Here is a 12,626-nt window from a genome sequence, read left to right on the forward strand (position 1 = left end):
CTAAACAATAATGTAGCAAATTGTTATGTCTTGTTGGCGCGGTTATTAATTCATACCTTTTACGAATTATAAAAGACTTATGGAAACATTTGAATTAATGTTCCCTCCTCTACTTGGAAATACCCTTTACGGTAGTTTTCTGTAATTCAAGTTTGTCAGAGTAAAAGGAAATCGACAACATATTTATTTTGTCCTACCCCATTGCAAGCGAAAACGGTGAGTAGAATAGATGAGGATGCTCACGAGTCACCCGATCAAATCACTTTACCATTGAATTAGGTCAATTAGTTAATTTTGTGTCAGAATAATTTCTAGTATATGAGGGCCTGGGTGAGGTTTTAAGACAACAGAAAAATCGGCCGTGAAATTAATATAACCAGGAAGATTTGGACAATTAGGACTTAGATATAAATTAAGATCAGACAATATATTTTAAGTGCTATAGTGACAATTTATTAATCCTTTTATCAAACCTTTTACATTTCTTTGTGTCTAATTAATTCTATTGTTAAATATATGTTTGTCGTGATGGAAATCACTCTGACCATGACAAGTTAATCCGTTGGACACTAATCCTTTTCTATAGTAACTGTTTTTTATATATGCTTTTGTATGTCATTTTGTTGTCAGTTTAGGTCTTAGGTCTGGTACTGTCCGGACCTTGCTAATAAAGTTTAAAGTATTGGTATTCCGTCTTTGAATCACTATAACACGGAAAACGCCCGGTTATATATTGGTTGAGGTACCCGCGGCACGATCTTGAGCTAGTTCCCCGAAACTAGTATATATAAATACCTCCAGAAGCAGCAATATGGAAGGACCTTGGAATTACCAGCCTTGCAGAAATGGACATCCGTTTCCGTTGAGAAAAGCCGATACCTGTTTGGACTTTATATGCAAATATTGCGGTAAGACATTGAACGTTTTCACCTACCATCAGTGTTATGCAGTTAACGCTTATTGTTACAAGTGCAGACATCCTGGACATTTTGCTCGCATGTGCAGTTTTCACGTTAAACCATGTGAAAACCCTAAACCGAAGAAGAAATCCAAGTCGAAATCCAAAATTCAGAGAGATAGTGACCGTATGAGAACGTTTATTGAGAAGAAGCAAATGTCTCAATTTCCGTTTCAAGGACTTGAGGACAAGGAACTCTCCGCTTTTACGTGCTCCGTACAAGACGAATCCGCGAAACTACACATTAACAAGTTGAAAGAGTCTAACCGAAACTTTATCAAAGAAATCGCTGTGCTGAAGTGTGAAAATTCTAAATTAGATGCAGTAATACAAGAAAACGTGATGTTAAGGAACAGTTTGGACAATTTAAATTTGGAACGTTTAAAACATGTTCGGTTAATCCAAACAATCGAGCTGGAGTTAGCTGAACATGCAAGTGGAACTCAAAATTTTGAAATAGAAATAATGCGTTTGAAAGAAGAAAACCGTAATTTAACCAACGCCAGACAGCGCTTAACAATGGAGTTTAAAAATACTGACATGCACTACAATCGCATCTTAAATGATATGGAAGCCGAAATTCAGAGACTGAGGGAAGAGAACGTAAACAGTAGACACGAGATTCAACATCTAGATATAAAACATTCAAACCGAGGTGTGCGTTCGACCCTTGCAATTTGCTCGCGTGGCAATTCGCAGCAACATCATCGGCGTGGAGGAGGATACCCACGACGATAACAAAATTCATTCGGCCAACTCGGACACCGAGTTTAGGTGGAGTAGTGGCGAATATAACCAGGAAGATTTGGACAATTAGGACTTAGATATAAATTAAGATCAGACAATATATTTTAAGTGCTATAGTGACAATTTATTAATCCTTTTATCAAACCTTTTACATTTCTTTGTGTCTAATTAATTCTATTGTTAAATATATGTTTGTCGTGATGGAAATCACTCTGACCATGACAAGTTAATCCGTTGGACACTAATCCTTTTCTATAGTAACTGTTTTTTATATATGCTTTTGTATGATATTTTGTAGTCAGCTTAGGTCTTAGGTCTGGTACTGTCCGGACCTTGCTAATAAAGTTTAAAGTATTGGTATTCCGTCTTTGAATCACTATAACACGGAAAACTCCCGGTTATATTAATTTAAATTTAAAAGAATATGGATTTAAAATGGTGCTAAATTATAAATTAAAGGAAGATCAAATTATGGGCGACAATGATTAAAAAAATAAATATTTGATAATCCCATTCTAAGCATTCAAACCCTCATTTAAAACCGTTGACATGTTCCCCTACGACTATGTTCATTGACTTTGGTACTAAACAAAACAAAATATGCATTTATTTATTATAGTGCACAGAAAATAATTTATATGTTGTGGTTCTCAAGTTTTATTCTCGCTATTTTAAATTCATAGTACGTTTTTACAAGCAGGGAATTTAAAATATTTAAAGGAATCACTAATTCCAGAGAAATATGTCTGTTAGTTAATACATAATGTCAGTTTATATATATACAAAAATCAACCAAATACTGTTCATTTATAATGAAGACTTCAGAATAAAGTAAATGTTAGTTATTCGCCGGTTGTCATGTTCATCGTGAATGAAAAAAAAAGTTAAAAATCATTCAATACATGTATGTGATTTCAAGACCTTCGAAGGAATACACCACTAAAACAAGTGCCATGCTACACTTTTTTTTACATGTAGCATATGTTTTTCTCCTAGTTTATCCTGAAATTCGTTTGTTCAATCCAGCTGTCATTTTGTGGTGATTATCTATAATTCGTTGGTTCGTGATCAACGACCAAATAAATGATCATCACAAAACTTATTACACATAAACCTTAATATTTGCGTTTTTTTTTTTTTCCTGTATTGAACATTTTGTACAGGTTTCTTCTATCCACCGAGCAAGGTCATGATTTCTTGTGATATGACGTGTGAGGTACAGCCAACTATATTAGAGTGTACTACGACTTGGAAATAGATTGGGAGTCGTTGCACATTTGAGCTGACTTTTTGCTGGGAACAATATGTCAATATATATATATATATATGTTCCTGCTATCTGTAACTGCTAGCAAGTCAGGAAACTTACTTTTTATTGGTTGTCTAATGTGATACCTTCACGTATTTTGTTATTTTTATAGCTTTGAGTATAGATAGTAAGGCATATAATTAACATTATTATGATGAAATAACATTGAACAGCAACTATTTTTAACGATTTTTTCTTGTTCAAATTGTAAAAACCTCTATAGCTTCAGGGGGGCCGTAGCACCCCTGACCCCCTGCCTCGTTATAAACAGAAGGCAAGCTACGCCACTGATAATTTGTATACATCTTAAACGCTGTCAAGCAAATGGTATTTCTATCTAGTGCATTTTATCTAATGCATAATTAGAAGGGGGTAGGGGGTCCGTTAACATGTTAAACAACACCTCGATTTTGGCAAACACATTTTAAATGCTGATAAGAGTTAACTGCAACTTTAATTTACCCTTTTTTCCAAACGAACCCGAAAGCAATGAAAAGGGGAACTGCATATCTTCAATGTATTAAAAAATTTGAAAACCACTGTACAAAGTCGCAGAAATGCCAAGCTCCATAAGGAATCTTTTATAAAGCTGACTAATTTTTAGAATACACACGCAAGTACCATATTTTTTTTATTGACATATGGACAGACAATTGAACGGATGGAAAATCAGACAGAGTGATTGACTCCAAGAAAAAGGACTATGTCATGAATAATCGAAAATGCTTTAAACAGCAAAAGGAGGCTTCTTCTGGTTATGTATATTGTTGAGTAAATGTTTTATGTCAATCAGTCGTAGCAAACTTGGGTTATCGTCATGACGTAGGAAAGTGTAACAAACAGATAGAATGAGTGAATACTATAGGGCGCGAACATTATTTTTTTTATGGCGGTGGCTCTTATAAATTATGGTTACACTCAGTAAGGGTATTCATACGACTCAGTGCTTACATGATTTTATTAAAAGGAATTACGAAGGTTTACTAAAAAAAAATTAAATCATCAAAACCAGTGTATGAATCAGAAAGTAACATGTAAGGTGTCACAAGTTGAAGCACCCTTTCATCTCCAAGTCCCAATTAAGAACTCTGAACTGATATAAAAAAAGCCTTGGTCCATCTTTACATTTCTGAAGTCTTAGACTAGCAAATTTGACATCAATTTGAGAACCAAGTCCTCATTTTTCGACCTCTTCTACCAGGCCACACTGTTCAGTTATTTTACGCATTGCAAATTGAAAAGGTACTTTTGGTCAATATAACTTATCAAACATTCCATATACATCTGAATTATTTTCATCATAGGACTGACCAGGGTTTTAGCTGGATAAGAAGTGGCCTTTCCTTTTCACGTTTTGGATACATTACAAATAGAAGCCAGAAATAACTACATTGGTTAGACGTATAAAGAGGGGCATGAGATATCCCTTAACATGTTTAACACTGTCGCATTTGTTGCACCTGCACGACCCAACTTGAGTCCGTAACCTTTGCTTTATAGTCTTGTATTTATTTCATTTTAAAAATTTTGGTTCATTTATATGTTTCAAGAAACAAACATTGAACTTCTACCCCCTTTTTGTAGTTAAATGATTGCTCACTTAGGAGACAGTTTCAGGTATACCAATACACAGTTACAAGTTTAGTTTCGCATTATAGCCTGCATGGTGAATTTTCTAAATAAATTTTGTACAATTGAATTGATTTGTAGATAGTTGAATAATAATATAGCCTTCCTAGTGGGTTTATATGAACATTTAGATTGTTTTTAGCATGTTTTATAAGCCATTTTTCAGTTTGACCGTCCATACATTCCTATCCGTACCGCCATAGATTAAGAAATTTTGTATTGTTTTTCAACAAAGATATGAGGCTCGATCTTTTCAATTCAATTTTATGGAAAACAGCAGAGATGCATATGATTTTTTTTTACCTCTTGATAGATATATGACTATGGTTTCAGGAAAGGTATAAATCTTATTGATTGAAATTTTCCTTTGGACCAATTTTTTTAGATCTTCGTAAAGAAAGAGATGGACAGCAAATTGTAATGTGATTCTTGTAAATAACTGTTAAGATCAGTTAACAGAGAAAATAATGTCAAAAACAGTGAACACTTTAAGTATTAAGTAACAGATAACAGGAATCTCAATTTCAAATAAACAGTTAACAACATTGCAAATTTTAACAAAACAGGTTACAGACAATGGGTCGAAAGCAGTTAATAGTTTTTTTAAATTTATCAGTCAAATAACAATTTTAAACAAATTTAAACCTTGAAAAGGACAAAAACAGTTTAACATAAAAAGGTACCCCACCAAAAAAAACACCTTAGATATTTGAACTTAATACTTTATTTTCTTTAAAAGGACGGTAAATAACTATTCTAAAATTAGCAAGTTGTCATACAGTTGAAAACAAGTTGCCATACAGTAAATTTGTCAACACTAGCAAGTTGCCGTACCCTGGACTTTATTTTTTATGGTCTATATTCTTTAAAATACATCTTTTTGACAACAAATTTCAGTAAATATGATGTCACACTATAATAATCTAAAAACGTGTCTGGAAAAATAATGAAAAATAGTTAAATATCTTGAGAATGGGGCGACAGAAGACGATCGACCTCGAAATTCCCGGTACTAAGTGGCAAGTTTTGGAGTATTACACAAAATCTTGTATTAATTTTGTACTTATCGGCCTAATAATTTAAAGAATTATATATCAGAAAATAATTTTTTAAGCGGCACCCTCATCAAATGAGTGGAAATGCTTTAAATTGAATGAATTCTTAACTTGTTTACTATTTTTTCTATTTCTCTCCGCTTCGTTAGTACCCAATTTCCGGTGGCGATGATACACAGTGGAAAATCGATGCCAAAAATGACTCTATCATGACATAGTATATAAGCTAGCGTTATATGGCACTTAGCTGTTATAGAAAGCTGACTATTTTATTTAAAAGGTAATTAAGCTTTTTAAAACTGAGTACGGACTATAAAGTGGCACTTTGCTAAAGTTCTTCAGTAGGAAATGAACTCGAGGAATATATCATACAAATGATCCTTCGATATTTCATTAAATAAACTTTTTATTATTTAACTTACATTTTGCCATTCGCATTTCTTACGACGAACAGAACTAGTTCTTAGTTCATCTTTTCCTTACTTATTTCAATTAGTTTTAAATATTGTATACTGCATTAATGATTACATGACTTTAATTGTTAGCTGGGCATTACCAATTATGGATACGGTAATTTCCGCTACAAAAAACGAAGTTTACCGAATGATCTCATCATACATCAACCTCATCATACATCAAACATCATCATCATTCACCATCACCGATCATCACCTTCATCAACAAAAAACGTATAATGTTGTGAACACTTTATATAATGTTTTGACCACTTCATATAATGTTGTGACCACTGCATATAATGTTTGTACCACTGCGTATAATGTTGTGAGCACTTAATATAATGTTGTGAGCACTTGATATAATGTTGTGAGCACTGCATATAATGATGTGAGCATTGCATATAATGGTGTAAGCACTTCATATAATGTTGTGAGCACTGCATATAATGCTGATCATTAACATAAAGCAGTCATGGCGTTCCATATGAATGGATGACAAATGCGACTATGCACTGTACCTATAGGACACAGAGGCGTGTTGATTAATTTATTGTGGAAAGAAGAGAAGCGACACACAAAATGAGGTCATCTCGTTTAATACTATAGATATCTTCATGTGCTAATGTTAAGGTCATAAAATACAAAGGAATTCTACCTAGTTCAAAATACACCATGTAATTTGTAGTACTCTCCTTAACTTTCAAAATCCTCTTTAAAAAATATAAGTGAAGACTTTCGATGTCACTACCAAAATTCACTATGCTTGAAACATATGTATCAGTGTATATAAAGTGCGAATCCAGTCAGTTCATTTTCACTGTTGTATGCGAGTATGTTAATTGTAGAATAAAGGATCATGGGAAAACTTTATTTGTTTACGTTTTGAAAATACCAAAATAATTGAGTTGAAACTAAATTTTAACATATTTTCAATATCATGATTATGATGTGTCTTTTTAATGTAAAACAACAATATCAAACTTAAAATATGTGTTATAAAAGCAACATAACATAGAATATCAGTTATTAAAAGCGATCTATTTTCACTATAGATGCGATGAATTATCACTGTATGGCATTTATTTCTGATGTAGAATTTTCGAAAATGCGATGAATTTTTATTGTAAATTAATGTAATAATTAGACTTGCAACAAATGAAAAACTTATTTAATTACTTTAATATTTATATCGATTATAACTTGTAAATGTCTATAGAAACTGGCTGGCCATTTATACGTTTTCACACAGTATTGACATGTGTGAACTGTAAACTGAAATGTTTCCCCGCAATGTTTTTTTGCCGGTTCGTATATTGCTATGATGTCGTTATCGTCTGCTTCGTCCGAAGACCCATTTGGTTTCCGGACAACTTTAATTTAAGTGAATGGATCTATATAAATTTTAAAGAAGGTTCAATACCACAAAAGGAAGGTTGGGATAATGTTGGGGATGATGGTTCCAACCGTTTACGAAAAAGGGGCATAAAAGAAGCATGTTTTTAGTTTGAGGATAATTACTTGTGTATAAGAATTTTGATTGTTCTGAAATTGTACCACAGTGTTCAATACCACAAGTAGAATGTTTTAGGTTTCATTTTGGGGTTATGGTACTAACAGTTTTGGAATGAAGGAACAAAAAGGGACAAAAAACAATCATGTTTGTAGTTTCCGGATAATTACTTGTATGTACGTTTTTGGATCTTTTTCGCATTATCACAAAGGGAAGACTGGGATTTTGTTTGAGAATAATTGCCCAAAACATGCAGAAATAAGGGGCAAAAGAAATGGCAAAACAAACATTTTTCTAGTTTCCAGACAATATCTTCAAGTGTATGGACCTCTCTAAAATTGTACTACAAGGTTCATTACCAGAAAGGAAAGACTGGGATTTGGTTTGATGGTTATTTATCCTAGAAGGAAAACAAAATGTTATGGGCGGGAAGAAACCGGCTCAGTTGCACAGTATTGCGAATACGAGTTAAGATCTTCGACCACATTTACCTTGTGTCAGAAACCTGTATAACGTCATAAATTTGATCACAATCCAAATTCAGATAGTATCAAGCTTTAATATTATGTCCAAACTTGCCCCAACTGTTCAGGGTTCGATCTCTGCGGTCAGCGAAGCATTTTTAATGTTTTACTATAAAACGAGCAGATGTGATTAAAAGTTCCTATTGCTTTCTTCATATGATAAGCTATGCCAGCATAGGCGTATCCAGGGGGGCCTTGGAAAAAATTGGTTGATTATATAGGGAATCACTGAAGCATGAATTGAGCCCCCCTTTTAGGTCAGCCATCGGGCCCGCCTTACAAAAAGTTCTGGAATCGCCACTGCTCAGTTCTGCTTTTGAAGTGTTTGGAACAATGAGTACAAATCGGGCTTTCTCCATGCTATCAGTTGTTATGCTTATTGAGAAGTCTTAAAATTTTAGTGTACACTGGTCACATTTGTTTAACCCATTAGTGTGGATCTTCTTATGCCTGGGAAAACTAGCTACCCATTTTGTCTTGAAAGGACAATGCATTGGTATGAATACACCTCCTTAACTGTAGTTCTTTTTCTGTGATTCATCTTCACTTGCCTCCCCTATTGTTGAGCCCCCAAATGCTTCAACATCCATATTCTGAAGGAAAGATAGTTTTTAGCACGATTGTTGCTTGCATGTTCTTTACTGTATAAAATGAAAAGACAATATGACATATAATTATCCAAAGTCATTAAAGCTTGACGGAGCACCCTTGATACTACCGCAGAGGTCGAACCCTGAACAGTTTGGGGTAAGTATGTACACAACATTCAAACTATACTTCATTTTTGATAAAATAAAAATAATGTTGAATTTCGGACCCTTTGGGCCTCAATGTGGACCATTTCGATAACTTGGCCCAACATACCAAAATACCAAATTTAAAAACACGGTAAGATTTAGCATTCCAAAGTACCCCAAATATTCAACTGTTGTTGAAATCCAAAAGAATTTATTTCTTTACAGTTTGGACCCCACAAACTTGTAAAATGGGCCAAAAATTAAAAAATAATAATAAACACAATCATGTATGGATTCAGCCTACCAAAGAACCTCAAATTTTATTTTGGACCCTGTGGGCCAAGTTAAAACCGGACCCAAAATCAAAAATCTTACTTCAAAACCTCATTGAAATTGATCAAGAAGTGATTTATAAAAAAATATTAGAAAGTATTGTTGTTTGTATCCCCTTTTGTCCCATTCTATTTCGATAGACATGCGAGATGTACGTATTCAGTGATGAAGTTTCGATGTATTGGATAAATATAACTACACTTTAAATAAAGATTCTAATGAATTATAAAAAATTCTATGACATGCTTCTTCTGATCGGTAAATAGACCCATACTCGAAATCCAATGATAAAATTTGTTTGCACATGCGTATAATGACTACTGCAGAAACATGAGTTTTATCAAACTGGCATGCATTTGAAAATATTTTGCATTAATCTAAAAACACTTTAAACTCTGAAATGATCCACATATTGTTATATTATGATAACGATGTGTTTTATTTGAAATAAATATTAATTCTATTAAATTTATTGGAGTGTTCAATCAAACTTTTCATCTCAAAGTCAGCACTATCAAATCCTTTTCTCACTTTAATTATTGTTTGTGCAAGTCGGCTGAATTTGGAATTTAATGCATAAAAATTAATATAATTCATACACCATCTATTTAGACAATATACGTATAGTGTCTTGAAATATGAAATTTATTTGTATGAGACTTATAAACGGGAAAATGCGAGGTTTTACCGAGCATTTTCCCGTTTCGTGCCGAATACGTATACGTATAGTTTTATCTGTATAGTAAAATAGCTGATCAATGCTAATGAATCGCTCTACAGTGAAAATGAAAGTAAAGTATCATTATTCAACAGTTAACTTGACTCGCATAAAGATAGCATCATAGTGGATTTCAATACAATATGGGCAAACTGAATAACAAAAGCTATTCTACATTATAAAACATTAATAATTGTGTTGTAATGAATATTTTTTTGCAACTACTTCTTCCCTGCTAGTTTTTAATCACCTGCACGATTTGTTCGTAAAACGTCCTAAATATTCACCTATTTCGGTATATATTTCACGTATGGATGGCTCTCGGCGCGATAAAAACTCGTTCCCATCTCTTACTTTGTATAATTTGTATTATTTATTACTAAAATATATATAATACATGTGAACAATTTTCTTCATTTTCTTCAAAAATCATAATTTTTTCGTCTGTTTATTTACCATTCTACATCAGAAATGCATGGCATATACAGTGAAATGGTATTTTTGGATCCGCACTTTACATACACTGTGTATCAAATAAAGACAGTAGTGTTTCTGTATTAAAAAAGTCTTCTTGAATTTTACTGAATAAACTAAAAACAGCTTGTTTACCTTGATTTGACAACATGATAATAACATATTAAAGGGAAAATTTGCGATTTTTTACTTATGGTTTAAATATGTTCATTATGACATAATATATATATTCCCAAAGTTTTGTTGCTATATGTGCAGTACTAAAGGAGAAAATCAATAATTAATGAAAAAATATTGACTACTTCCTGTAGGTCGTGACGTTTTCTCCTGGTTTTTGCATGCCGGGATTTAAAATACAATCATTAAAAGTCTTGGTTTTTAATCATATTTTAACCGTGACGTAATCTTAAGCGCGCCGACGACTAATGCTTTATCTTATAACCATCCGATAATAAGAAAATAAAACGCACAGACGTGTAGTTGTACACATTCATGAGATAAATTTTCTTTATTATATACTTAGTAGTAAATACAGATAAATTGTATGTGTAATACATCAATGGCAAGCATGCTGTATCAGCCACCCGTGATGATATATCAGCACGGTTGCAAAAGCTTAATCACACCTTTAATCTGTATGACGTCACTTCATCGATTGCAGTCACCAAAGGCTGACAAGGCTTTCAGTAGGACAACCGGATGTGCCTTTTTGGCCAAAATGTGATTCGGCGGCGCTCAGTAGTCCTACTCCGAAAATTGGACTTTTTTTGCGTCGTACTACGTCAACTGAAAAATGGCGCGCTTTTGTAAAAAAAAATCATTTGTTTACGGCAAAGTACCGGCGGTAAATGCGGTTGATTATAAGCACATTTATAAGAGAAAAATATATGAATGTACTTATTATTTTCTTGTTTGAACAAAAAAATAAAAGAAAATCTTATTTTTTCACATCTGAACATCGAATTTCGGATTTTGATTTTCTGCACTGTAGAATTAAATAGCGATATTAAAAAGGGGTACAAAAAAAGCATATCCTTCAATTATCCTAAAAATTTTACATCGTAATTTCGCTAGTTTTTCACATCGAAATCCGTAAAGAAAATGGGTGTCCAAAGTAGGGCAAAAAATTGTACCCATTTTAAAGCAGGAGTCTCAATTTTTTATAGGTTTTTCCTTGCATGGCCGGTCGAATTAGAAATTGGAAAAGATTCTGTTTTTAAAGTAAATATTCATTTAAATATCAAGATTAGCTGAATCCTTATATATGTAACCCCTATAAAAGTATCAATATGTGTCAATAAATTTGAAACATATAATACATGTATATTTGTATTTTTTCTCTAAAAAGTTTGATTTTTACAGGTAAATGCATATTACAGGTGGCTAGATTATCACATGTTTACATGTTATATTGCTTAAAGGTGTCAAAAGTTAAATTTCTATAACAGCTGGCCCCAATAAACGTTGACATAACAGTGAAAAAGAAATAAAATATAAGTTTTTTTTAAGAATGTTATAATCAATAAATTAATTCGTGACTGTTCAACGGTAAGAAACAAATTTTCAACATTCATAAATAAGAAATCTTTAAAGATTTATGCTCTATGGTTCTTTTTTTGTGTGTAATTATTTGGGTTTTTCTTATGTACAGAAATCTATATATCATTGCATATAATATTTTATGAAGGTAGTGTGTCTAACACTGATTAGGACTCCTAAGTGCACTAAGGACTTATAATATGACACTCTTGACAAGAAGGAGTACTATTACATGTAAAAAAAAATCATGTTTTGTTAGAAATTGATATTTAATGCATAAACTCAAAATAATAAAATAAACAGAATAAAAAATAAATGAAGTATTTAACAATGTTAAACTTGCCGGTTTTTCTTTGATTTTACCGAAAATCGATGAACCGCAAGACATGGGTCAAATTACATATCTGATTACTCTATTATCTTAAAATAGAAAATATCTCAGACATTATATATGTTTAACATAGAAAATACTTTGAGATTCCGTGATTATTATTTTTAATAAGACATCTATAGATAAAAGCTTAAGTATACCCTGGTGAATTCAATGTTGTGATGTCACAGCAGATCTTAGAATACAGAAACTTGTTACTTATAACGATATTTTTATGAATTGACAAAAAAAAAGTTTGTCCCGA

The sequence above is a fragment of the Mytilus galloprovincialis genome, chromosome 6 (assembly GCF_965363235.1).
Source record: "Mytilus galloprovincialis chromosome 6, xbMytGall1.hap1.1, whole genome shotgun sequence".
Classification (NCBI taxonomy): domain Eukaryota; kingdom Metazoa; phylum Mollusca; class Bivalvia; order Mytilida; family Mytilidae; genus Mytilus; species Mytilus galloprovincialis.